This window comes from Myotis nattereri, assembly GCF_964212035.1.
Source record: "Myotis nattereri genome assembly, chromosome: 17".
Lineage (NCBI taxonomy): Eukaryota > Metazoa > Chordata > Mammalia > Chiroptera > Vespertilionidae > Myotis > Myotis nattereri.
Window position 1 is genome coordinate 12838382 of NC_138092.1, and position 24954 is coordinate 12863335.

Sequence of the window (24954 nt, forward strand, 5' to 3'; positions counted from 1 at the left end):
TCATCTGTTTCCCCCCTGTTCTTTCAAAGGCTATCTCTCATTCTCATTTTTCAGGACTGAGCTCAAATGTCCGGGCCCGGCCATCTAAAGTAGCCCATTGGCAACCTCAGCCTCTGTCACTCTCCCCTGTTCATTTCCTTCATGGGACATAACAGAATCTGTAGGTAGCTTGTTTATTTATTGATTTGCTTGTTTATTTTCAGTTTCTATTACTCAAATATAAGCTTATGAGAGCAGGGACTCTGTCCCTCCCCTTGCCCTATGCTAGTGTCTAGCGGGGTGTCTAGAATAGAACAGATACTCAATAAAAATTTGAATGAATGAGTGCATACATGAGTAAGTTAATTAATGGGATTTGACGAGTTTGTCTAATGCCAGAGACATATTTACTCACTCATCCATTCAACAAGAATTTATTAAATTATTAACAAGTGCCAGGCACTGAGGTAGGTACTGAAGAATCAAATAAGACACAGTCTCTGCCCTTGAAAATCTCACCTGAGAGAATCAGAGGTGGTAGTTGGGATGAAGTGGGGTTTATTTTTAGAAAGCACAAATAAAAGTATCATGTGAGGTATACATCTTATTAGAGTTAAGTACAAAGTAACACACAAGAAAAAGAAGGGGCCACCTAGATACTGGACGTGGAAGACTTCTGCAGAGCAGGTGACCTTGACCTTGAAAGAGGACTCTGGACTGTGGTGGACAGAAGATGTGCAGAGACAAGGAGGGGAGGACCACGGGTAGACCTGGGGAACGGCATGGAACTCACCTCCTGGCCTGCACTGCCGAGTCGCATTTTTATCTCAGTGCCAGTTGTTAGGAGGGCCACTGACCTGACCTCTTAGGGGAAACGTCACAGAAGTGGGGGTAGGAAGGCAGCAGAGGTGTGTCTCGCAGCCCCTCAGATGTCTCATGAGAGGGCTAACTGTAACCAAAGTGTGAGTATTGGCTTGTGGTTTCCAAAACATCTTCTTAAACTTAACTCATCTGATCCTCCAATAGCCTGCTAGATATTCTGAAGCTCGGGAAGACATGTGTTTGGGCAACAGTTACAGAGAGCTCCAAGCCCTGCCAGACTTGAGCAGTGCAAGGGGGATCAGCCCAGCCCTCTGACCCCAAAGCACTGACAGGCACAGAGGCAATGAGAGCACAGTGTAGTGCGTGACCCCACTCTGCATGTAGGGAACGGATTTAGTCCAGGGACACAGGCGCTGAGTGCTGAAGGTGTGGCTAGCAGCATGGGCTCCTGAGTCGGGCAGTCTTGGATTCAAATCCTGTTCTGCACTCACTTGCTTAGATAATTATCTGAGGTAAGTAAAAAATGAATTAAATGAGATAACACGTGAGCTAGTTAGGTTGTAGACTGGTTACTAAAAGGAAGACTCTTAAGTAGATAGTGACTTTAACAAGATTGAAATTGCTTTGTCGTTCTTTTGTTAAATATATCTCTATTGATTTCAGAGAAGAAGGGAGAGGGAGAGAGAAACATCAATGATGGGAGAGAATCATTGATGGGCTGCATCTTGCACAACACCTACCGGGCATGTGCCCTGACCAGGAATCAAACTGTGACCTCCTGGTTCATAGGTCAAGGCTCAACCACTGAGCCATGCTGGTCGGGTCATCTTTCTTTCACATAAACACTCAGCCAGTTACTGTGGCTCTGATCCAGGAAGTCACCCAATCCCAGGCTCTTTCCATCTTGTTGCTCTGTTTCTTCCAGGGGGTTGACCTCATCCATCTGGTTCGAGATGGCTCCTGATCACAACTCACACTGTGTTCAGATGCAGCTGTTTAGATGTAGCAATGGGAGGAAAAATGATATCACCATGACCAGGTCCTCTCAGCATAGCTCCTCTCTCCTAAGGATGTTGACCATATTCTCAGACAAGCTCTCCCGTCATGTTTGTGAGAGGGGAACTCCACACTTCATGTGCTTTGTGCCCAGGGTCTCCCTTCTCAGAGTCTTGACTCTCAGTAGCCCACAGCACTCCCAGTAGCCAAGGAGATGGGAGAAGTTGGTGAGCTAAGACTAATTAGGGTTCTCACAACTACATAGCTGGGAGTGGAAGAGAAATGAGTTCTCACACAGCATTCTCCATACTGTTATACTGGAGAATAATGAATAGGTGCAAGGTGGTAAAAATTATCCCTCACTCCTTCCTTCAATCGATTCTACATATTTCTAGGGTACTGCAATCCACAGTAGTAGTCACTGAACTCCAACATATAAAAACTAATCTTGACTCTGCCTCCAACTAATACATTTATTTCTTTGTAAGTACTATATATACATATACTATTCTACTACGATAGTACTGTGGTGAGGACTGCTGGAGGCACACCAGGGTCCATCCTTTCCTACTTCCTTAGAATAGCATTCCCTAATGAGCACATGACATCCAGATTCGACTGTACATATTTCCCAGGATCCTTTGCAGCTAGAAGTTAGCCATATGAATGTTCAGAAGTGTAGGCTGTAATTTTCAGGAGGTGTCAATGGGAGGTGCATGTAGTTATTCCTTTCTTTATCCCTCCTCCTGCCTAGACTGCAGCCCTGAGCAGCTTGCCTCCAGACTCCATTTACATGAGAGAGAAATAAAGTTCTCTCTTAGTTAAGTTACTGTTTTGCATAATCTCTTCTTCCTTAATCTCAGCCAAATCTGATTCTACTTGATATAATTATATACTGTACATTATAATACTTATACCAAAATAGGCATAGAAAAAGAAGAGATAAAGTAACTATAAATGGAATTTCTAATATTTTTTTGTCATTCACTGGGTAGAGTCTCATGTGCCCTTGGGGTGCATCCCTGCCCCTTCATTTTAGAGAACTCTGGTGTCCTCCCCCTTGTCCTGTGGTGCCCGAAGGGTTAGTTACTTTAGTTACATTTGTGAGTCCTCTTCTTCTCCCTGCCCGCCTCCACTACACTTTGTTCCTTAAGGCAGGGGACCCCTGAGGCCAGACCTCTGAACCATCTAGCACCTCCCAGGCCTCACCTTCTGCTTCCTGCTGTGGCTTCTAGGTCTTGCTATCATCCTGACTTTGCCTTTGCGATGGGAAAGAAGACCAGAACAATCTGATGGGATTGACCCAAGGAGATGTGATCTGAACCCAGAGAAGCAGGCAACCCATAACTGTCAGAGAGAAAAATGTGCACGTCTAGCCCGTGCTGCTGGGCTGAGGCACACCCACTCACAGCCAACTGCTAGGAGCTCCAGACTGGGGCCAGCCCGCTCATGCCATCTGGTTCCATAGGGAAGGGGACAGGGGGTGGAGGGGCAAAGTGCTTTGTTGTTTGAGAGCTTTCTCCAGGCCTTGACTTTCTCTTTCCAGAAAGCAATGCCCATGGGGCTGTGCCCACCATCCCACAAGAGGTGGTCAGAGTGGACCCGATTCTAGGACTCCGAGGGAGTCTGAGAGTCTACAGACCCCGCCAAGGTTGTGCCTGGGAAACCAGGTGCTACCTGCTCTCTTCAGGAACTGGGCGAATCGGGGCTCCCTCCCACCCTCTTCCACCCCCTTGAGGCATCAGTGTCCTGATTGTATCTCAGCGTCAAAATTCCCTCATGCCATCCTTGGATTTTAAAAAAGGAGCTTTTTCAAGTGGTGTAGGCTGCATGCTCCACAGCACGTGTGTGTGTGTGTGTGTGTGTGTGTGTGTGTGTGTGAGAGGGGCCAGGGAAGGAAGGGGCTGGAAAGGGGGAGAGAGGCTCCTGAAACTGGAAGCAATCTTGTGTTGCTTTTATTATCAGAGCAATAGACTGGTGCCCAAAGAATGCCTGGCCCTTCACCCCTAGGCTGGGGAGAAGGGAAATGAGGAAGACACTGGGCCATCAGGTCTGCTAAGGAAAAGCGACTGAGCTTGGGAGGCTGATGGGCTGGCTGTTCTCCTACACTTCTAGGTAGGGAGGCTGCCATGTGGTTTGCTGGTAACCATGGCAACAAACCCTGTTCCTGAAGGGTATGGAGAGAAATCCCTCGGAAAGAGACCCAGTGCAGCTGGCTCCAACTCAGTGTGCTCTCGATTGGTGCTGTGGCTGCTGTTGTTGCAGGAATGGCCATGATGTGCTCTCTTCTGAGCTGGAGACGTTGGCTTTGGCCTCTGCCTCCCATATTTTAGAACTTAGTCTCTGAAGACGAAAGATAAAAATAGCTCTCTCCAAATGAGAGGATGCTGCTGCACCGTGTGCTTTTAAAGGTTGGCTTCTCGTTGCAGAACGTCCACCTGCAGGCGCTGAAACCTCGCAAGGGCTGCGCTCGCTCTCCCTGGCCACAGCGAGAGCACACTGTCTGCCAGGAGAAGCCAGCGCGGGGGGGGGGGGGGGGGGGGGGGGGAGCGGGGGGAAGTGGCTCAGAGAGCCTTGGCTGCATATGGAGGACGTACTTACAATGTGGGACAACACGCATTGTGAAGGGCCGCAGCACCCAGCGGCCCAAAGCCTGCTGCCAAGTGATGTGGGCACACATGGCCGCCCCTCCCAGAGGCGGTGTGGACCTGCCCTTCCAGAGACCTGCTGGGAGGGGCTGCCTTCTGAGGGGGCCGTTCCCTCAGCTGTTCACTGCCTGCGTGACCTTGACCAAATCCCTTCGTCTCTTTGGGTGTCACTTTCTCTCTCTTTAAAAGAGGCAAAGTCATATTTCTGTAGTCTTTCTCACTGGGCTTTTGTAATAATCAGATTTTGATCATCTAAGGCAGCAGTTCTCAACCTGTGGGTCGCGACCCCTTTGGGGGTCGAATGACCCTTTCACAGGGGTCGCCTAAGACCATCGGAAAACACATATATAATTACATATTGTTTTTGTGATTCATCACTATGCTTTAATGATGTTCCATTTGTAACAATGAAAATACATCCTGCATATCAGATATTCACATTACAATTCATAACAGCAGCAACATTACAGTTATGAAGTAGCAACGAAAATAATTTTATGGTCGGGGGTCACCACAACATGAGGAACTGTATGAAAGGATCGCGGCATTAGGCAGGTTGAGAGCCACTGATCTAAGGGAAGGGAATAAAAAACTACAAACCCCTACATGGTTTCATTACCCTCTTCTGAGTTGTAGAAGTATCCATTCTTAAAGGATTCTGAAAGTTGGAATGGGTAATCAGGCCAAAAGTTACGGTAGACCAAAGCTATAGACATTACCATGGTAGGGTTTTTAGCTACCACTTAACAAATGCAAAGCAAATTGCATATTGCATTTCATCTTAACATCACCCCACTGGTGCGCCTGTTTCCATTTTCCAGATGAGGCCCAAATTCACAGCCAGTCACAACGTCAGGATTCAGGTCCTGGCCAGTCTGATTCCCAAGTCTTCCAAGTCTAGGGTCTTGACCACTACGGGGGCCCTGTGCTGGGCGGGTTTGCTGAAACAGTTCCCCTGCTGTTTTTTTAAAATATATTTTTATTGATTTCAGAGAGGAAAGGAGAGGGAGAGAGATAGAAACACCAGTGATGGGAGAGAATCATTGATCGTCTGCCTCCTGCGCACCCACAACCTGGGCATGTGCGCTGACCAGGGAATCGAACCATGACCTAGTTCAGTGATGGCGAACCTATGACACGCGTGTCAGAGGTGACATGCGAACTCATTTTTTTGGTTGATTTTTCTTTGTTAAATGGCATTTAAATATATAAAATAAATATTAAAAATATAAGTCTTTGTTTTACTATGGTTGCAAATATCAAAACATTTCTATATGTGACACGGCACCGGAGTTAAGTTAGGGTTTTTCAAAATGCTGACACGCTGAGCTCAAAAGGTTCGCCATCGCTGCCCTAGTTCATAGGTTGATGCTCAATCACTGAGCCATGCCGGCTGAGCAGTATGGGTTTTTGATAGGTTGCGCTGACTCTTACATGGAGGAAGAATTTGAGGTGGGCAGAGTGGTAAGAGAGAGACTTTTTAGGAGGCTTAATAGTCAACCAGGCAAGAGATAATAAGGCCCCAATGGAGGGCAGAGGTCCAAGTGATGGAGAGGAGGCAACTGTTTGGAAAGCTACTTTAAATGGTAAACTCTCAGACTTTAATGGTTGGTTGCCTTTGCTATACAAGATGGGTGTGAGTGGGGGAGAGACTCCTTCCCAGTCTAAGTGGTAGATGGTAATAGAATCACCAACTGAGATAGAAAATGTAGGGGGAAAGCAGACTTGGAGGTATGGTGGCTATTTCTTGTCTGTCTGGGACTTCTTGCACCTCGTCCCCCTTTATGCAGAAACAGACGCACGGAGTGGAGCCGTGACCCAGCCTGGACATGTCAAATTCACTCCTGGGAACTTGAATCCATGCCGTGAGCTGGTTCTTGCCTCCTAGACACCTCATTTGTTCAGTGGTTTTTTTCTTGATTCCAAAAACCACCTTGCAATCCTTCCAATGAAGGAAGGATTCATTGTCCACTAAGCTGTGCCTGGGCTCATCAGGATGGGTCAGTCCCTGGTGTTTGTAACCAGAGCCTTAATGGAGTGGCGAATTCAGTTCTGGACATGCCTGGGTGTCAGGCCCATGAGATATCCTTGTGATGACCAGCTCTTCAGGAAACATGAATCAGAGGGGAAAGGTCTGGGCTGGCGTTGTCGGCATATGAAACGTGGTTGAAACAAAGAATGACTCAGACACTGAGAGAGTGGGGGTGAGAATGCAGTGAGCAGAGGGTGGCAACCAGGAGAACAAGCAGAGTATGACTCCATAGAAACCAAGGGAGTAAGAGCTTGAAGAATGAGTCATTGAAGATTTTGTGTACAACCAATGGCCAAAGTAAATGAGGGGCTGAACTTGGGATTTGACAAGTAGATTTATGGAGGATCCGTGGGCTAGTGTCCCTCAAACAAGGTGTAGAACAGAAGCCAGGCTGTGAGTGGGAGGTGAGGAAGAGGGGGCAGTGTCTCGGGGGGAGATGAAAGGAAAGGTTAGCTTTGAGGAACTAGATAATGGTGTAGAGGGATCAGGATTAGCCTGACTCAAAGCTCATGCTCCTTGCACTCAAAACCTGCTCTCCTGTGGGCCGAGAGAATGGGGATTTGATGGGAAGAGAACCCCAGCCGAGCAGTCTTTTCAGGTCAATGCTGTTGCCTGCTGTCAGATGCATCACTGTGGGGCATGACTCAGTGTGGGAGGGGCCGGAGAACGTTGGGAACATACACTGGCTGGTGGATTTCTTGTGCCTGCTTCCTGCCTGACGTCATTCTAGACAGGCCAAAACCCAAAACAACAAGTATGTAAAGAAAAAGAGGAAAAACTCAATTTGCTCTTTTGTGTTCAAACTAAAAACCACCTTCATGCCCGCCTCACCCCCCAAAAAAATTTTCAGGAGAAAAAAAAGACTATCTGAGACCTTAGTATTGGAAGGACAGGAACAGCCCTTGTGTGTGTGCCTTCAAGGAAGGCAGGCTTGGCAGGCCCGTGTGCTGACTAATGCTTCAGAGAGATAATTTTCCTTTAGACATGTACTGGCAAAGGATGGATGAAACAGTTGAGTCAATGACAAGGTTTGTTAAAAATCATTTGAACAGTCCTTGAAATTATAAATTTTATACATGCTCTCTGTAGACAGCTTGGAAAAGACAGACAGACCTAAAGTATCCTGAAGTCCCACCACCAGGAATACCCTCTTGGATATGTCCTTCTAGATTTTTCATCTAAGAGTAGGTGCCAGTTTTGATAGCTGTCTTTCTGGCAGATCCACCAATGTCAGTTGCAAGACTGATCTCAGAAGTGACTGCACAGCAGGGTCCTGACCACAGTGTGTGAGGGAAAGGGAAGAGGATGATACATCTAGATCCGGGGGTGGGGGGTGGGGGGGGTGTCCACTTGTAACATCCATGGCACAGAAATAACAACAAGAGAAAGACTGAATATGCCCCCAAGTTAGATCTGGAGCCCAGAAATCCCAACTGCAGTCTCAACTCTGCATGAGACAGGTGGCTGTCATGTTACAGGTGTGCCTCACTTTAAGAAACCCACCATCCTCCTCCGCTCCACTCCTAATGCCCATGCCTGGAGAATCACTCTTATTTTCTTTGTTGAGGCAGATGGAATTACTGTTGCCTAGCCTGTACTCCTCCCACCATATAACCTTGCAGCACCTCCTGTCAGAGTTGGCCAATACTTCCTCACCCCATTGTCTTTGGATTTAGCCAAGGGACTTGCTTTGGCTAATGAAAACGTTAGTGGAAGTGATGTGAGCAGGGGCTTTAAATATGTTTTCACAGCTTGGCTTAGTTTCTTGCACTTTCTTGCCACCTGGCCCAAGGTGAATCTGCCTGGATAGCCTCTGGTTCCAGGATGAGGAATAGATCTGAAAACAGCTGGCAGCGTGGAGCCAAGCCTATCTGGTTCCAGCCACCCACGAGAATCCTAGCCAACCTGCACACCCATAAGCAATAAATAAATGTTTGTTGTTGTCAGGCATAGATTATGGGATTGTTTCTTACTCAGTACTTTAGTAGCAGACGCCTGACTACTGTAATTGCTCAGATATGAAACTTTAGTCATCTTGGACGTCTGCATTTCCTTTATCTCCTTCAAATTATCTTCCATATTTGCTCCCTGACTTCCATCCCACTGCCATCATTTTCATCACTTCATATTTGGGTTCCTGCAATGGCTTCTTTAATGAACTCTGATTTCTTCCCCATCCAATCTATCTTGCACAGAAGTGCTAGATTAAACTGCGTTCGCACAACAGGAAACCTCCACTCAAAAGCCTGCAAAGGCTTCTGTTTTTTTCTGAACCAAAGCAGCCAGGCAACTCAGAACCAAATTTTATGTATGGTTTTAATAACCAGCCTTAGCTTAGAGTTCTGGTACAATTCTCTCCCCTGCTTTCCATAGCTCTTGCCTTTTATCTTTATGGGATGGTCCTAGTGATTATGGTTATTTTACTTTAATTCTTCTCAAATAATTTTTTAGAAGTAACAAATATAAACTTATCACATCAAGGTCAAATTTCTCTCCTTGATTTTTCAAGACCTTCTATAATTTCGTCTCACCTAATCGATTAATTAACACACACACTAATAATATTTATCCAATACTTATTGAATTGCTTATGTGCCAGGTATCGCTTCAAGTGTTTTATATGTTTTATAGATTAAGGTTAACCAGCCCTGGCTGGTGTGGCTCAGTTGGCTGGAGTGTTGTCCCGTACACTAAAAGGTGGCACGTTTGATTCCCAGTTAGGGTACATACCCAGGTTGCAGGTTCAATCCCTGGTTGGGGTACATGCAGGAGGCCACTGATCAATGTCTCTCTCTCTCTCTCAAATCAATCTAAAATAATAAACAGCCTGGCCAGTGTGGCTCAGTGGTTGAGTGTCGGCTAATGAACCAGGAGGTCACTGTTTGATCCTGGTCAGGGCACATGTCTGGGTTGTGGGCTCAATCCCCAGTAAAGGGTGTGCAGGAGGCAGCTGATCAATGTTTCTCTCTCATCCATTGATATTTCGATCTCTCTATCCCTCTCCCTTCCTCTCTCTAAAATCAATAAAAATAAAAAACAAACATATCCTCAAGTGAGGATTAAAAAAAAAAAAGGATTAGGCTCAACCATGAGCAATGAAGGCCCTAAATAACGGTGGCTTAAATAAGATAGTTGTTTATTCCTTTCTTTTTTTTATTCCTTTCTTATGTGAAAGTACAGAAGTAGGTAGTCAAGGACTGGTATGGTGGCTTTGCTCATGAAGTCTTTAGGGACACAGGCACCTTCCGGCTCACAGTTCTACCATCCTTAGGGTGTTGCCCTCATCTTCATGTCCAAAATGGCAGCTAGATACCAGACATCATATCCACTTTCCAGGCAGAAGACTAGAAGAAAAAACAAAAGAGAAAAAAGGAGCAAATGGTATATGCCAGCTGACCTTTTCAGGAAGTGACCTTATAGCATCAGCTTATATCTCATTGGCCAGACACAGTTATATGGCTGTACATCACTGCAGGGGAGGCTGGGAATTGTAGTCTTTATTTTGGAAGGCTATGTGACCAGCTAAAAACTGGCAGTCATTACTTGGAAAAAGAGGAAGACTATGGCATAGAAATATGATTACTGCCGTGGCCAAGGTCACACAAGGTGCCTCCAGCGCCTGTGCTCTTCACCCCTATGCCACTCGATTTCCATGGAGTGAGTCGGGTGCACCTGAAGGCTGGAATTGCCTCTGTGCTCCCCCAGCTAGCTCCTCTTCCATGCCCTCCACCTCCCTTCGGGCTCTGCTGGTTCTCACTGAGCTCCTGGAAACGGCGGTGGCTTACACGCTGAAAGGCAGAGACACGGGCTTTGCCGCACCAGTGTGAACTCCATCGAAAGAGTACCGTGTAGTGATTAAGAGCTTGGGCTCTGGAGTCCAACAGAATGAGGTTTGAGTCCTGTGTGACCTTGCACAAGTCACTTAACCTCTCTGAGCTCAGCTCCTTGTCTATACAATGAGAGCTCTGAAGAAACCTGTCTCAAAGGGCCCTTACAAGGGGTAAGGGAGATAATGCACAGAAGACCTCAGCCGGGGCGTGGCACACAGTGGGTGTCCTCCACAAGGAAGCTCCTGTGATTGTGCCAACACTACTGGTACTTCCACCTTCTAGACCAAAGTGCCTCAGATACACAGGGGAGAGAGGGACCACAGTGGAAGCCTTTTCTTTCAGGCCTCCTTCCCTTTTCCCAGGGATCCGCAGGGGCTGCTCGAGAAGAATGTTGCTCTGTGGCTCTGCCCCTTGAGACATGACCCTAACAACCATTGGGAGCTCCAGACTTTGAGTCCCTGGGTTTGGAATACAAACTGGCCACCCATGGAATCTTAGTGGGGGAAATGCTGCAATTTAGCAGATGTGAAATGACATTCTTGGACAGAGCACAAAGCAACCGTGGCATCCATCAGAAGGAATAATTTTTATTGTGACACAAAACATTTGCTATCAGAGCACATAGAAATCCAGAGAACAGTTGCCTCTTCAGAACAAACAGATGAAATACCTGTGGTGACCTGAAGGGCAGCAGGGAAAAGCAGGCCACATGATTTTAAAATTCGGCAACGCTTTGAGTTTAAATAGAAGCGAGAATGAGGACAGAGTGAGAAAAGCACTTGCTCATGAAGAACCGCTTCCCCAGGAGCAGAGCCCGTCATGATGCCCATTGTTTTACGCAGGGAGGCCGGCTTCCCTTCCCTGGGCTCGGGAAGATGCAGTAAGGCCCACACCTGGCACGCAAAGAAGGGGCCTCCTGGAGCCCACCTTTCTGTATCTCTAAGAGGGCCAAGCTCATGTGCTCCCTGCCTTTCCCTGCCCCCAGGTACCTTCAGAGAGACATAAATCAGTTTCACCCCCAGGGGCACAGGGCACACATCGCACCTGTAGTCCCACGTGGACAGCCAAGCTCTTTATTCACTGTTCCTTCCAGTCCGTTCTGACTGCTTCCACCTCTTCTGCCTCACACCAGGGCTGGTGTTGTAGTTTCCTGACAGTTTACACTGCCTGTCTCCTGACCTTTCCTCTCTATGTCACCCACAATCACACAGCTATTCAGTCTTCAAGGCTGACCTTTTATCCAGCTTTCCTCTGAGGGTAAATTCTTCTGACTATTCCCTAAATCCTTTTCAGAGGTGGAGAACTAATTCTCAAGACAGCCCACTTGTTCTTTAAGAGTTCTAATTTTGTTCTGCTAAATCCAAATCTATGCTCCTGGTAACTTCCACTCTGTTGAGATATAATTAATCAATCATCTCCCTCTCTTACAGTTTTTCTTCTCATGTGGAATTCTTCTTTTTCTCTTTGTGGTTCACTGTTTAGTTGTTTTCCCAATAGTATCAGGTTCCTCCTTCTTCAAAAGTAATAGGTTTAGCTGGGCATGGGGTTACCAGTGAAAAGACTACATTTCCCAAACTCCCTTTCAGCCTGGGTGTAGTCATGTGACTAAGTCAGGCCAATGTGATATAAATAGAAGCAATGTAAGCAACTTCTTGGTTATGTCCTTAAAATGACAGAGTGGTACACCTTGGTCTCCGCTGAGCATGGTGAGGACTGGGGCAGTCACCCTGACCATGCAATTGGAAGCCCTTATTTGCTCTTTGTGGCTCAGAGGACAGGGGCCTAACTGTAATCATTGCTTTTTATTACACAAAGCCCAGCACACTGCCTTGGATATGACTGTTCTCAATAATGAGTTCAATGAATGAATATTCTCCAACTCTGTCTATGTACACAATTAATTGAAACAAAATGAGCAGCTAGTGACATGTGGTTAAATGACATATCCAAAGACTGCTAGATAAGAAGATAGAGAATGAGGTGCCAATCAAGCAATCCACTGGTCTTCCTCCTGTTCAACATTTGCATCATTTCATTGTTTAATGAAACAGTCAGTGTACACATCACACCTGTGGACCACAGTGGGCAGCCAGTAGACTAGACAAGAGCATCAAGAGTCAAAAAAGGTCTATTCAGTTAAGAACAATGGATGTGGATGAAGTTCTAAATATCAGTTCAAAGTGGACAAAAGGAAAGGATGAAGATAAGTTGCTTAGTTAAGACTGTGCTTTTAAAAGGTTTAAGGGTTTTATTTGACGGGAAGCCCAGTGTGAGTCAAGAACATGATGTGAAGGCCAAAGATTTTAGGGCAATTTTGGGCAAATACATTTATACAACAGCCATTTACCACATGCCTCCTAAGTGCTAGGTGTTGTGTGAAGACAAGGATGACAAAAGAGTATCCCCTGCTTTCAAGCAGCTTGCAAAGACATGGCATGTATTCCACCTGTAGGACAAGGGAGAAGCTTTTGGTGCCACAGAAACAAAGAGGTAGGAAGCTTGGCACAAGTGTACCAGAAAGGGAGTAGCTGAATTTACTGTAGCTGAGTGTGGGCTCCTGAAGACAATAGGATGATCAGGTAGGAGTGTTTAGCACCAATCTGTCTGGGGCCTGAGTGCCAAGCTTAGGAAGTATGTGAAAGGAGGGGCAACTGGAGGATTTTGCAGAAAAAAAAAAAAGAACAGATCAGTGTTTTAGGAAGATTTCTCTGGAAGCAGATTGGAATGGAGAAACACATAGCGCCTTGGAATTAGCAGAGTCTCTTTAGAGATCATGTTGCTCAACATCTTCATCTTACACGCAGGAAAGGGTAAATCATGTACCTACTAGTAAAGACAGAGCTGGTAGAGGCACAGCAGAACCCCAACCCAGGACTGTGGCTTCTTTGTCCGGGCAGGGGGTGGGGGAAGTGTGGGTAAACCAACAGCAATTAGACTGTGTACAGCTACTGGAGTTTAGACAAGCATTTCTGGACACACCAGACAAGCAAACCTGCAAAGGGACTATTTCCAAGTCAAGGGGAAGAATACTGAGTAGTGGAAATAGGAAGAGGGAGAGTGTGGGAGAAACTGCTTGGAGGCTGGATTGGGAGGGAAGAAGGGGAGGCCAAGTGACTGAGTTTTTAGGAAGGGGAGACAGGAAGGACGGCAGTGGGATGACAGCAGAGGGACAAGTTGGAGGAGTCCCATTTGGGGTGGGTCCCCTTTGAATAAAAAGGGTACTGAGAACTGGAAAGTATCAGTGGAATGTGTCCAGAAGAGGTAACTAGAAAGTACGTCACAGGAGGGAGTGATGGGACTGCTTAGGCTGGAGAAACCTAACTGGACTGCAAAGAGCAGAGCTGAGCAGATTTAGGGAGAGAGAAGGTCGCTGGCTTTACTGTACATACGTGGAGGGCTCTGACAGAACCCTGTGAAACTGCCTCCTAATTAGCATGGCACCAATGGAAGGTCCTGGTGAGTGGCAGCAATGCAGGCTGTGAAAAGCGCTTGGGCATCCCCCAGGCCTGGGCTCTAGGCTCAGCTGCAAGTTGCTGAACCCCTCTGCGCTAGACAGATGGAAGCTTTAGGGCTGTCTTACCGGGACTGTGGTCCTGAACCTGTGCTGATGTTGGTGAGGGCGTGTGAGCAGCCAGCCTGCTCTGTGTCACTCGGTGATGGCATGCAATGATGGAACAGAGCTGACATGTTCACAAAAGCACTTTTCTCAGAGAGTAGGAGTGGGAAATAGTCCCATTTAGCTGATATCACCAATTTTTAAAGAAAACCATATGAGCTCAAGAGAACTAAATACAAATGTGGGAGTGATGAGTCAACCATTAAATTTCAACTGCATTAATTTTACATTATAAATGACACAGTTTCAGTTTCTTCAATCTTATAAAACTTGTGATTTTTTTCTTTAAAAAGCTCCTCCAGATACATGCTAATCCATGTTAAAAGTACTGAACACTTACTCCCTCCTAAAGCACCTTTAAAACAATGATTGGGCTCGTGGCTATTTTTAATAGAATCTATTTTCTAGCAGTCTTATAAACTGATAGCAGTACTTTCTGTGAAAACCACCTTTTCCTACAAAAAAACAAACAAAAAACCCAGCCCTTGTTACCCTCGTGGGATATTTTTTTCCTTTTCAAATTGTTTTATAATGGAGAAGGTTGCTTTAAAACGTTGAGCATTTCTGTTAGAAATGAAATATTCAGAAGGCTTCTGGGTAAGCAATATTTATGTACAACCCCTTTAATCTTAAGTACCTAATATTTAAGTAGCAGGAACGAGAGCTTGTTTTTCTTTACAGGGGTAGAATCAAAGTGGTATTACGAATCTTCAGGTAGAGAACAGAAACATAAGACCTAGAGATTATGTAAGAAAGATCTGCACTCCCAATCCTTACCTCAGAGCAAAAGACCCAGAGGCAGGAAAGAATTCCAAAGGAATGTGAAAAATAATTCTATCAAATCAAAGTTTAGGACAATCTTGGACTGTGGCAAGAAGAAAAGAACATTTGGCACATGGTTAAATATAGATGTCCATTCTCTTGCCCATACACATACCCATTCTTTTCACATCTTACATTAGCAACACCGAGAGATTGGACCCAGTTTTAGTTCATTCTCAGAGACTTAACTCCTCAAGCCTCAGTTTGATAATATTTCCAAAATGAGGGCCATATTATTCGTTTCCTTCTGAGAGGCAGAGCTGTTGTCCAATAATGCACAGTTGGTATCACAACTGCAAGCAGCGCTCAGTTTGGAATCGCATTGGGGAGAGCTCTGCGTGGCAGATTGCGCCTGGGAGACCGGGCGTTCCTTGGCACAGACTCCCACCTAAACTAATTAAGCTCCGCACAGGTAGAAAGAGGGTGCGATTTTAGATCTGCCACGTGGCCCTGAAGGACAGAGCCTGCTCTGGCTTTTTTTTTTTTAAGGGGTTGGAAAGGGAAGGGAGAAGCTTAATTCTGCTAATCAGTGAGTTTCAGTGTGGCAAGTGAACTTAACATATTCTGCAATTCTTTTTTAGAGATGGAGGCAGGGAGAGAGGAGGGGAGGGGAGGGGTGGGGAGGGGAGGGGACGGGGAGAGAGAATGCATCAAACCCAAGACCTTCTGGTGCATGGGACAATGCTACAACCAACTGAGCTAGTCGGCCAAGTCTCTGGCTTTTTTTAAATTAACTATATTTTATTTATTTTTACAGAAAGGAAGGGAGAGGGATAGAGAGTTAGAAACATCCATGAAAGAGAAACATCCATCAGCTGCCTCCTGCACACCCCCCACTGGGGATGTGCCTGCAACCAAGGTACATGCCCCTGACCGGAATCGAACCTGGGACTCTTCAGTCCACAGGCCGACGCTCTATCCACTGAGCCAAACTGGTCAGGGCTCTCTGGCTTTTTTCCAAAAACACACACTGAAAGCAGCATTCTCTTTGTTTAAACAACAACAAAAAGCATGAGAGGGGAGTGTATGTGGGTTTGTTCAAATGCTTGAGACAATTGTTTTAAGCAGCTGGAGGAGTTAGGAAAGGAGCACTTTGGAGAGAGTGCTGGAAGCGCAGCGCCCAGGAATTGATGGAAAACGCTTGTGCGGCAGGCGAGGCATGCAATGACGAGAACGGATGTGCACATATTGACGAGGCAGGTGGAAAGCAGGTCCTCCTCCTAATTAGCTTGGCTGCTGGGAGAATCTTCTCCGGTTTCTGACCACCGTCCAGCCCAGGCTTGTGGTTTCGGTGATGTCCCAGTGAGGCCGTGGGCTGGCTCTGACGGTGGGTCAGAAACTGCTGACCTCAAGGCCACCTCACACCCCAGGGCCAAGTCCAGGGAGGAGCGGAGGAGCGCCGGCCTGGTTATAGGGGAGTGTTCCCTCTACAGGAGCAGTGGGGAGGGCACACGCCTTGGCTGTGACTCAGAGACCTTCAGCCAGATGTCAGGATTCCTGGCCCTCCCCCCTCTGAAATGTTTCCTTTTCCAGGAGTACGCTAGAGAGACTACTTGTCTTTCCCCTTGTCTGTTCTCCTCTTCACAGAATGTTTTCACTGGTTGCCCAAAATAACGACACTGCCCAGCTGGAGTGGCTGGAGCTCGTGCGTGCGTGCGTGCGTGTGTCTAAGCACTGGGTGCTGCATCTGGGCGGAGGCCATGCCCTGCCTCTCTCCTGCCTGCATGTGGGTGCAGTGGGCCACCTGGGCCCTCCCTGATGGATAACAAAGCTTGAGGAGCCGGGGTCCCTGACCCCGCGCAGACACTGCACTAGTCCTAAGAGGCAGACCTTTAGACTTTTAGGGGAGAGAGAGACAAGCCTCAACAGTGCTTAAGCTGAGGGTCTCTGTTAGATGCAGTTGAACAAAAGCACCTTCTTGACTCAATGCTACCTTCTTATTCTGATGATTTATATGCCAAGAATAAATTTAACTTTGTCTACATCTGGGGTAAAGACGTTTGTAAAGGACCTACCTAGCAGTTCCTCAGTATATCTGGTTTTCTCCAAAAATACTCCAGAAAATTCATGTGACTGGAAACTGGGCTTAGTAAGGGATACACATGGGATTTTTCTACAGAGGAGTCTTTGGGAAGCTGACCTCCTCCAACGCAGTCTTCAGGGGCGTCTCCAGAAGGCACTCAGTCTGCCTGGGGAGCGTGCGCGGACAGAGAACATGGATGCACACGGCGTGGCCGCAGCCTGGCCTCGGATGTCCGCAGGGAAGAAAGGCCAGGCCAGCTCTGTGAAGTGACTCTCTGCCATGTTGTCTGCATAAGAACTGAGCACAAGTGAGGCAACGACGGTTCAAGATGAAAACAGCAGCTGAGGTTGGACTAAGAGACCAATGGGCCAAAGCACGTCTGTTGCATCTGGTTTCAGTGTCTGGGGAGAGGGAGAGCTTGGGAGAGAAGTAATGTGGGAGAATCTGTGTCCGGCTGCCCCCCCCCCCCAACACACACATATATATTCCTGGGCTGGAGTATAGCATCCCTTGGGACAATATTCTTTATATTAAAATCCACTTCCATGATAAAGAGGTTTACAACTGGAGCTTTCGAAGAATCTTAGAACTAGAAAGAGGACTAGACATCCTGTGGATAGAACGTGAGATGCTGTGTGATCTGGATAGATGGAGGGAGGACCCCATCACCAGCGTCCCCCCCCACCCCTCCTCCGCCATCTACCCAAACAGGAATGGTCTTCCCACCTTACTGATTCCTTTTGGAAGCCTCACAGATATTTTTAAATTTGGAATTCTGTGGCTTTTCCAGGAAATGAATTCAAGCTTACTGGCTTGTACTGTCCATGAGTCACCTTTTGGACAACGGGTTGACATTTCCTTGTTTCCTGCCCTTTGGCCATTCTCATGTCTCATGAGCTGCACGAACCTAGGGCTATTCAGCTACACGTGCGAGTCTTTTGTGTTCTGAAAGTAAGCATTTAGGGCCTCGAGGCATACGTACACTGTACAGCTACCTATAGAGAATGTTCTTTTAACCATGTTTGTTTCATCTTTTCTAATTTTGATAGAGAAGTGGAAAGGATTTTTTTTTCTTTGAAAAGAACTAGGTATCACATAGAATGGAGCCTTTTAAAAAGTGAAACATTTCTAGTGTTTTAATAGTAGAGGTTCTCCACCCTGGCTGCACATCAGGGCCATTTAGAAAGCTCAGAACAAAACAGAAAAAACAAACAAACAAAAAACAACCCAAGCCATGCCCGGCCCCTCTCCAGCGATCGGATTGAATTGGTCTGGCTGTGGTGGGGACTGAGCATCTGTATTTTTCTATGTGCAGAACTGAGGATCGCTGCAGATCTAATCACTAGAAAAGGATTACATTTTTAAGGCCTTATTCCATAGGCAACCTTGCCTATTGTCCGATAAATTAGGCTGCAGCTTTGGTGGATAAAAAGGAATGTTCCGGCTGTGAGCCCCGAGGATCCTAATGTCCTGCAGCCTCAGCCAGTGGCACGCGACCTTGTGGCATGTGGGTCGGCAGCTCGAGCACAGGTTAGTGTGTTCAGAGGAGAGCTTTTCAGTGCTGGGTGAGAACGTGTGAGACCTGACACACCAGGGCTGCCTCAGAGTTCAGGTCTGCGCTTGACCGGCAGACTCAAAGGAAATGCCTGGTCCTGGACCAGAGAAACAGACGCTGACAAAGCCATGCTCTCTGCACTGTTGCCATCACTTCTGGGGTCTTCCTTTACCGATCCTTCCCTACACAGTATTCCACTGTTTCCTGACAGCTGTTGTCTTGAGAAACACTCCTCCCTGACCTTTGCTCTCCAAACACAGTCGAAGTCCTAACTAGCCCTGGTTGAAAAGCCCTGGGGACCAGCTTCGGCTGTCCTGCTGGTCCTACAGTTGATGTTATTTCAGGCACCCTCCTGGCACCCCCCATCCACTAGAGCCTCTGAGTACCTTCTTTCTCTTGTCAATCACATGTGGTTATGTGACAGAACTGCCTTATTTAGGGCTTCATCTCTCTTGCCCCCAATCTCTTTTAGTCACCGGTTACGAAGTCCTACCTATAGTTTTCTACACGTTTTGCATTACATCCCATTAAAGTGAAGACTCCGTGAGCTGGACTCCATCTGGCCCGAGTGAGTTCCGCTGACCCAGGCCCTCCCACTAGAATCCGGCAAGCTTTTGCTCTTTTTTGTTTTCACACCACTTTTCACTGTTAGTTTCAATACCTTTTCTATATGAAATTGCGAACTCTACAATGACATATTTTTCATTATTGGTGAGAAGTATATCTAGATACTTGACCCTCATTTTTCATTCTTCTCAGAGGTGAAATTGTCAATGTGCCCAAAAGTTACCAAATGCACCCTTTTAGCAGAGTAACATTCTAGTAAAGGTTTAGATAACTGAAATACATTTTTTAAAGATATATTTTTATTGATTTCAGAGGGGGAGAGGGATAGATAGAAACATCAACGATGAGAATCATTGATCTGCTGCCTCCTGCATGCCCCACACCAGGGATCGAGCCAGCAACCCTGGCATGTGCCCTGACCAGGAGTTGAACCAAGAGCCCCTGGTTCATAGGTTGACGCTCAACCTTAGCCATGCCAGCCAGGCTGGAATACATTTTTGTTACTATGTCTTACCTTTTTGGAACTTGGACTAGGAAACCATGGCCTACACATGCTGGTGATGGCTTTATGCTGTCCCCAGGGTGAAATAACTTGATTCTCTTTCTGCTCCACCGTCTCCACAATGCTTCTCCCTGTGCACTTCTGTAAGTGTTGTACATACACTACTCCTCAGCCATGCCTTATATCAGAGCATCCATGTGCCAGTCCTGAGCTCCATGTTTTAGGGTACCTGCGAAATACTGATTTCTTCCAGGTGTTAACATCTCAAATCCCTTTTGCTTAATACTTGAAATCAGATATAGTTCCTTGAATAAGACTGTTTCACTATAACACTGATGAGATACCTTAGGAACTTAACTGTTATTTTGTTGTAAGCTGTTTCCTTAAAGTTGGAGAACCTGTCAACACCATGGGTAAGAGAGGACTTACTGTATTGTATTCCTTACCTTTTCCCATGCAAACAAAACTAAGGGATTCTCTAATTGCTCTAAGTTATGTCACACACGTTTTCTTATGAATATCAAGGGATACAGGTTCACCCAAGCAATTTTCCCACCCTTTGATATGTCAGCTTCAAGCATTCTCGGTGAAGTTACTGAATCTTCACAGGGTGAGTTCTGGCCCTTGCTTGGAGCCCACATTCTGGCAAAACAGTTGTTCCCCAGGCAATCAAGGGGTTGGGAAACGCTTATGGCAAAAATAACAGGAGATGACTTTTGGCTCATGGCTTCTTGTGCTATCCGCAGTGTGGGTGCTGCGGGATCCCTGAAAAGGCCTCATATTCCTGGCTTCACTGTGGCTCTCAGTGCTCCCGAGGCCCAAGTGCTGGGCTGTCCTTCCTGTGGCTGCTGCTCATTTGCTGAGGTGGGAGCAGGCCTCTGCCTCTAACAGTTGCTGTTCTTTCATTGTACTCCTCAGCGGCGGGCCCTGTGGGGTGGTCACTCGGCATTCTTAGAGGACATTTGGGTTCACTCCCTCAGAGCTAAGTCAGGGACATCTGAGTGACACTGCTCAGAACCAACTTCCAAGGGCTCCCACCTGCTGACAGAGCCTCGTCACTCTGACCAGCCTGATCCAGCGGAGTCCCTGCTGACCCCGGTGGCTGGCGGCACCTCTGTGATGAAGACTTAGTCCCAATGTTCTTACAGATTCTATCTTAAAACAAACAACAATCAAGTAGATGAAAATTTAAGATGCCCATGACTTGGCATCCTCCTCCAGTGATTAACCCATCCCGCAGTTCCCTTTCACAATAAAACTCTTCAAACGGGAGGTCTACACATGCGATTTCTACTTTCCCACCTCCCATTCCTTCTTAAACCCACTAATTTGGCTTTTGTCCTCACCGCTCACTTGAAAATGACCATGTTCAGATTGCCAATATGCCCTCATGTTGAGAGCATTTCTAGCTTTGTCTTACTGGCCTCATCGTTTAGCAATGAGTGTTCCTCCCTGAAGTGCTCTATTCCCTGGGCTGCTTGGCCCTCCTCCCTGGATCTTCCTCCTCCTCCTCCACCTAACTCCTGACAGGGTTCCTTAGGGCTTGGGCTTAGAACCTCTTCTCTGTTCTAAGCGATCGCATCCAATCCTATAGCTTCAAATACCTCCCACAAGTTGACAACTCAAGAATTTGTCTCCAGCCCAACGTCTCCCCCCGAGTCATACATGCACTTGGATATAACTGCTTCAAGTGCAACGTACCTGACATTGCCCCTTGGCTAGTGCACATCCCAAACATGTCCAGAACTGAGTCCTTACTCCCCAATCGTACCTTCTCCCATGTCAGTACATGGCATCACTAAGCAGCCAGGTAAGCCACACACCTGAGAGGCCACCCGCAGGTCCAGATGCTGCTGCCTTTCGAATACCTTTTAGATCAGTCCACTTCTCTGTGGACACCATCCAAGTCCGAGTCTCTAATATCGTCACCTGGAGAACTGCCAGTCTCTCCTAACCTGTTCCATGACCACACTTCCAGATTAGCCTTCAACACCGCAGGAGAGCGCTCCTGACCAAATGTAATTGGATCCCATCACTCCCCTGCTTAGAACATCTTCAGTTCTTCCCATTGCACTTCGAGTAAAGTCAGGCCAGGTGGTGTCTCAGAGGTTCAGTGTTGACCTATGAACCAGGAGGGCATGGTTCCATTTGCAGTCAGGGCACATGCCCGGGTTGCGGGTTTGATCCCCAGTGGGGGTAGGTAGGAGGCAGCTGATCAATGATTCTCTCTTATCACTGATATTTCAATCTTTCTCCCTTCCTCTCTGAAATTTAAAAAGTAAATAAAAATGTTAAAGTCTGAAAGCCTTGCTGTAGCTGACAAGGCCTTGTCTTATCTGGCTCCTGCTCTACTCTAACCTCATCCAGGCCACCCCATACTCGGAATGTTCCCTTCACTCCAGCATATGGTCCCTCTTGCCATTCCGACCACAGGCTGACCTCTTTCCTGCCTCAGGGCCTGTGTACTTGCTATTTCCTCAGCCTGCGAGGCCCAGGTTACTGGCCCCCCGAGAGAAATTTGGTGACCACTCTGTCTACAGGAGGGCACTGGCATTCTCCTGTCTGCCCAGCAGACTACCAAGTGCATGAAGGCAGGGGCCTTTCTATCATGCATGGGGTTGCACCCTCGGTGCCTGGCACATAGGTGATCAATACCGAACAATGATCTAGATGTGAGTCTATTTGGCTATAGGATTCCTAAGGGCTACCTCATATGCCACATCTCCCCACCCTCCACCAAAAAGGATATATTTAGGGTCTGCAGCACCCATGAGAGAGTGCTGTTCAAATCTCCTTGAAGACAACCAGCTGTGGGAAGCCTAACTGACTAACAGACCCAACTATTGCCCACTGCTTCCCCGTCTTTGTGCTTAGGCCAAGCTCTCCACCTGCCTGGGCACGGCCCCCAGCCACCGACAGCCGGGCAGGGGTGGTGCTGGCCTATTCCTGTCCTGCACAGGGTTCCTCTCCTGGGTGACTCTGGCTTGGAGACACTCCATAGCCTGACAGAAGCTTTCTCAGAATACACTGCAATCTGAGGCTTTTCTACTCAGGGCTTCCTTTCTTCAGCGTGAGTACCACACCGTGGTCAGAAGGCTTCCCCACCCTGTCCCCACGTTCTCCCTCTTATGCTTCAGAGGTGGATTCCCTCATCTGTTAAACTTACAATCCTATTTTGGCAGCAGCTTCCCAGGGGCCCCTTTAGAACTTTGTAATAGTGATACTATAAACCATGGCGCGGAAAAACAAACTATCTTATTTGAGGCCACATATCACACCATCTGTTCACTCCCCATACCTCTCCCAGGCATGACCTTTAATGGGAGATTAAAATACCACCTGTACTCAGAGCCCTTGTCTCACCACCAGGGCTCCAGGTCACGAGAGCTACAATCCAGATTCCATTTCACATTTGTCCCAGGAGTTGGCAGAATGAGTCACCACTGGCAAACATGGTGAATGCAGGCACAAGGCCCGTGGCACCAGAAAGGTGGCTTTAAATCCATACTCAGGTATCTATGAAGCCCTAGTAGACAATCACCAACCACTGCCACTTGTTTTATACTAGTGACAAAAATCTCTGTAGCTGCTGGTGACTAGACGTTTCATTAATTTTGTGAATAAAACTTGCTCTCTTCCTAAGATTTTATAACTTGAATATGTGGCATTTCTTTGCCTTTTCTGATTGAAAATCAGTATTAATTTAGCTCTACTCTGTGTAAGCCCCATGAACACCAAAACTGTTTATTTTGTCCCCTGCTGCATCCCCTAAAGCACTTGGTAATTATATGTTGAGCAAATATTCCTCCAGGTCCTTTGACGTTATCTCATTTAAGCCTGGGAGGTAGGTACATTCTTCATTTTACTGAAACTCAGAAGGATCAAGTGACTTTCTCAAAGTTCCTGGCACTCTCTGAATTCAGATACCAAATAGTCAAGCAGCTTATCTGCCAGGGTCAGAAAATTAGGTTGCTTATTGTGTTTGGTTAACATTTAGTGAATCCTCTGCTTTAAGCAAGCTCTTAATAGTTTTATCACATTTAAGAGGTAATTAACTCATTATCATCCTACTTTACCCAATGAAATTGAAGGTTGGCTAGATTGAGCGACTTATCTAACATCACATAGGCAGGAGGCAGGGCTGAAACTAAAACACAGATGAGCCTAGAGCCCATGTTCTAAATTCTCATGCTATCCTATTTCATCGCAAGTGACAAGGAACAGTCATTCCCCCCAAAACAACCAGAATTTAAATATTGTTATATTTTTGGGAGACTAATGAAAGGTCAATAAAACATGTAAATGACAGGACAGAATTACATTTTACCTTTCCTGTGTTTTTGGTTGGGACGCGCATATGAAGAGGGCTGACTTAAGTTATACACAGTTTTTGGCTGTAGACAGGTTGGCACCCCTAAGCCCCGCATTTGCTCAAGGGTCAACTGTGCATGGATCCCAGTGTGAAAACACTGACAGTGGTCCTGACACTGACAGCATTCTGTTGACACTGACACTAAAGGATTAAGGTGCCCACTTCAAGGTCCAAAGATACAAGGACAAAATAAGTGGGGCAGTATCCTCTCTGGCGGCAGTGAAAGAAATCAGTGCTTAAGAGAAACAGAAAAGGCAGGAAGGTGTCACCACTTTAGTTGCTAGATTTACATACCATAGGCTGTGTTATTCCCTTAAACAGGCTCTCTTATTAGGGCCTTTCTTAACACAGGCCAGTTAAAATTGGGTTTTATATTGAGTGGTTTTAAAGAACAGGAGGTCCCGTTGAGATCAAGAGCAGTCATTTTTCCCTTTAGACAATGCAAACAATCATTTAACAACAGTAGCATTTTGAATTTAAAAACCCCAAATAATCAACCCATCACTCAATGAACCAATTAAAACAAAAGGAAAACCAGTTTCATGGCATGAATGGAAAAGTAAGGGACGACTGCCCTGGCCGATACACCAAGGCTGAGCGGTTTGATCTCGGTCAGGGCACATACAAGCAGCAGCCAATAAATGGGTAAATAAGTAGAACAAGTTGATCTCTCTCGCCCTCTCCCTCTCTCCCTTCCTCTCCATCTCAAGTTAGAAAATGATCAGTAGTTAATTTGCTTTTCACAGCTGGAAACCACACACCAGTGTGCTGGCACCGCCCTGGAGAACCACTACAGCACCACTTCAAAGGGCTTCACACGGTACAAACGCACTTTAACATACTTAAAAAAAATTCCTGCTCATAGTGCTACCAGGAGCTTCTGACTGTCTCCACCACTGCCCCATGCAAAACAGGCTGGACACAGGCCTAGTACCCTATGTCAAAGGACAGCCAGTGTGAAATCGGCTGCATTTTCATGCCCAAAATTTCACTTCTAGAAATTCTTTCAAGAAAATAACCACTACTATATATTTTTTTAAAACTTAAAAATGAATCTCTATTCCCTGTCCAACCAACTCAAGGAATACTCTGCTTTCATGCTACCAATAAAGGCTAGTAAGTTTCACATATCACAGAGGACTAAAACACCGAAGAGCTAGGTTAAGATGCTATACTTAAATATGGCATAT

The 24954-nt window shown here is 46.5% G+C and overlaps 1 protein-coding gene across 1 annotated transcript in view; it reads right to left on the minus strand.

The window, feature by feature from the left end:
* Nucleotides 1-9684: 9684 nt before the first annotated feature.
* ZNF706 (zinc finger protein 706) overlaps nt 9685-24954 on the minus strand; it is a 31214-nt gene continuing 15944 nt past the window's right edge. The window contains exon 4 of the mRNA XM_081111144.1: nt 9685-9821. The gene's annotated coding sequence lies outside the window, so the exon portion shown is untranslated. The remainder of the gene's footprint in view (nt 9822-24954) is intronic.